At 41.4% G+C, this 3,475-nt stretch overlaps 1 pseudogene; it reads right to left on the minus strand.

Annotated features, from left to right (window-relative positions):
* Window positions 1-1,135: 1,135 nt before the first annotated feature.
* Window positions 1,136-2,527, minus strand: LOC102948723 (annotated as a pseudogene).
* Window positions 2,528-3,475: the final 948 nt, after the last annotated feature.

Raw genomic sequence — 3,475 nt, forward strand, 5'->3', positions numbered from 1 at the left:
GTGTTGGAGGAAAAGTGAGGGTCATATGACTAGAGCTGAGTGAGACAAAAGTGAGGAGTTGGTGATCACAGCAGAGAAATAACAAATGGCCAGATTACAGAGGGCCTTGTGGTTGCAGTAAGAACTGTGTACTCTAGATGACCTGAGAAGAAAGAAATGCACGGAATCCCTTTTTTAATAGGATCTACCTGGCTGTTAATGAGAAAAGATTGGAAAGGAGAAGAATAGACACAGAGAAACCTATTAGGATGTGATAGGATATCCAGGAGGCTTGGAAGATAACAGTTGCAGCAATGATGATAAAAATCAAGTGATATTCCTTGCCAAGACATAGTTAGGATACCTGGGTTGAATGAGAAAAGAAGGTAGGCTGACTCTAAGGTGTTTATCTCAGCAACTAAGTGGGGAATTTGCAGTAATTAAGGGCTTGGAAGGGAACCACAGCTCTTTTGGGAACTACTGTATTAAAACTTCCTAGTAGACTTTTGAATGGGGATGTTGAGTAAGCAGTTAGGTATCCGCAAGTCTGAAGATCACGGAAGAAATATAGGCTTAAGATATAGAGTGATGTATTTGTGTTTATTTATTAACTATTTTCTCATTAAGATTTGTTTTAATAGGTATTAAAATGCTGTGACAGATTTTTCATCAAGTTTTTTTTCCATTAAAAAGTACTGATTTTAAAAACCAATAACCTAAAAATGACACACACACAAAACACATGGTCCACAAAACATTCTTCTTTCCTTCTGAAGGTTTTATGATGCATTGCTAACACCATCCAGTCTTTTACTATTAAACTTAAATGGCCAATTGACACAAACTGTTCTGAGACTATTCTTCCACCACTAATTAAGACTGAGGTGGCAGGGGGCACCTGGGTGGCTCAGTCAAGCATCCAACTCTTAATTTCGGCTCAGGTCATGACCCCAAGGATTCATGAGATTGAGCCCGCATCAGGGTCTGTGCTGACAGCAAGGAACCTGCTTGGGATTCTCTCTCTCTCTCTCTCTCTCTCTCTCTCTCTCTCTCTCTCTTTCTCTCTCTGCCCCTCCCCTGCACATTTATGCTCTAAATAAATAAATAAATAAACTTGAAAAATAAAGACTGGGGTGGCTGGTACTGGGGATGATATTCATTTAGCCTTCTGAGCTTTCTGGGAGGACTTGGTGTCCCTACCAGCTCCAGCTACCTTCTCGTCTACTGCTTTGACAACACCCACACCAGTTGTCTGTCTCATGTCACGAACAGCAAAATGGCCTGGGGGAGGATAGTCACAGAAGCTCTCAACACACATAGGCTTGCCGTGAACCACATTAACAATGGCAACATCACCAGATTTCAAGAACTTGGGGCCATCTTCCAGTGTTTTTCCAGAACGACAATCAGTCTTCTCCTTCCACTCAGTGAACCTGCAGGCAATGTGAGCTGTGTGACCGTCCAGCACAGGTGCATATCCAGCACTGATTTGGCCTGGATGGTTCAGGATAATCCCCTGAGTCGTGAAGCCAGCTGCTTCCACTGGTGGGTCATTTTTGCTGTCACCAGCCACATCACCCTGGCCAACATCTTTGACAGATACGTTCTTGACATCGAAGCCAACATTGTCCCCAGGAAGAGCCTCACTCAGAGCTTCATGGTACATTTCAACACACTGTACTACAGTTGTAACATTGCCTGGAGCAAAGGTGACTGCCACGTCAGGTTTAAGAACACTAGTCTACACCCGGCCCCCAGGGACAGTACCAATACCACCAATTTTGTAGACATCCTGGAGGCTTGCATCCTCAGACACGAGGGCTTGTCAGATGGATGAGTTGGTGGCACAATGCAATCCAGAGCTTCAAGCAGTGTGGTTCCATTGGCACTGCAGTCTTCATAGTTAACTTTCCATCCCTTGAACCAAGGTGTGTTTGCACTTGGCTCCAGCATGTTGTCACCATTGCAACCAGAGAATGGCACAAATGCTACTGTGTCAGGGTTGTAGCCGATTTTCTGGTTGTAGGTGCTACTTCCTTAACAATTTCCTCATATGTCTCCTGGCTGTAGGGTGGCTCAGTGGAATCCGTTTTGTTAACACCAACAATAAGTTGTTTTACACCCAGGGTGTAAGCCGGAAGGGCATGCTCATGGGTCTGTCCTTTCTTGGAGAACCTGCTTCAAATTCACCAACACCAGTAGGAACAATCAGGACGGCACAGTCAGCCTGACATGTACTATAATCCTCCTTTTGATAAAGTTATTGTGTCCTGAGACAACAGTAATAGTCACAGGATGCTTGCTGGTCTTGAACTTCTACAGAGATATCAATGGTGACACCATGTTCATAATCAGCTTTTGGTTTATCCAAGACCCAGGCATACTTGAGGAGCCCTTTCCCATCTCAGTGTCCTTCTTCTCAAAGTTTTCCATTGTTCTTTTGTCTATCCCACCATAATTTGTAGATGCGATGACTACTAGTTGTAGACTTTCCCAAATCTATGTGTCCAATGATGACAATGTTGATACGATTTTTTTCCTTTACCATTTTTTTTAGGATTAGTGGTGCTTTTCATGACACCTGTGTTCTAGTGGGAAACCCATTGCAAAAAAGTAGTAGATGGTATTTAAATCATGAGGCAGGATGGGGTCACTTGAGGAGTAAATATAGGTAGAAAAACAAGTCTATTTAATAAGGTAGACTTTACCCAGAATATTATAGTTAAACCACTACCCACAAAACAGTTTCTCTCCTTCCTTCACCTCATATACATATTAATATAAACAAAACACTGTTCCATTACATATACTTTATAAAAATCTGATTAACTCTTACTAATGCTTTAAAATTCAGCTTAACCATCAAATTCTCCATATATCTAGAGAATGGTTGAATTATTAGCTTAATGGAAAATTATAGAATCATACATTAGTCCCCCTTTATTTAACATATTTCTGCAGTGTTACTGTCTCTTTATCATCTTTCTAATCCATTAGATCATGAATTTCCTAAAGGCAGGTATCACATAATTCCAATGCCCAGCACCCCGCTTGAAAATTTGAAGACAGTGTATTAAAAAATAAAATAAAAATATAGGAACAGAAAGCAAGAGGGGAAGAAGGATAAAGAGAGTTTCCAGGTAAACAGTGGAAATGGATGTGGGGGAGGGAGACAAATATCTATTTTATCTAGTGTGTAAGACTGGTTCTGAAAAGTTGCTTGCAATTTTTACAAACACAGAATACATACCATATAGCTTAGCAGAACATGATTCAATTTTCTCTTCTCTGAAATGAGAGTGTTGAACTAAGTCCTTCCCAGCTTTAAAATGCAAAGGCTTTATGACTCTCGCTTTCCCAAGTGAAATATGATCTGTGATTCGTGTTTTCTCTTCCCCGTGTTTGGTCATTCCAGGTTATCTAAAACCTTTTTGCTGACCGTGGACGCCTTCACCACCCCTGTTTAGTTTTACTTCCTCTCAGCCCTGACTCAGTA

This window comes from Panthera tigris, chromosome A1 (assembly GCF_018350195.1).
Source record: "Panthera tigris isolate Pti1 chromosome A1, P.tigris_Pti1_mat1.1, whole genome shotgun sequence".
NCBI lineage: Eukaryota > Metazoa > Chordata > Mammalia > Carnivora > Felidae > Panthera > Panthera tigris.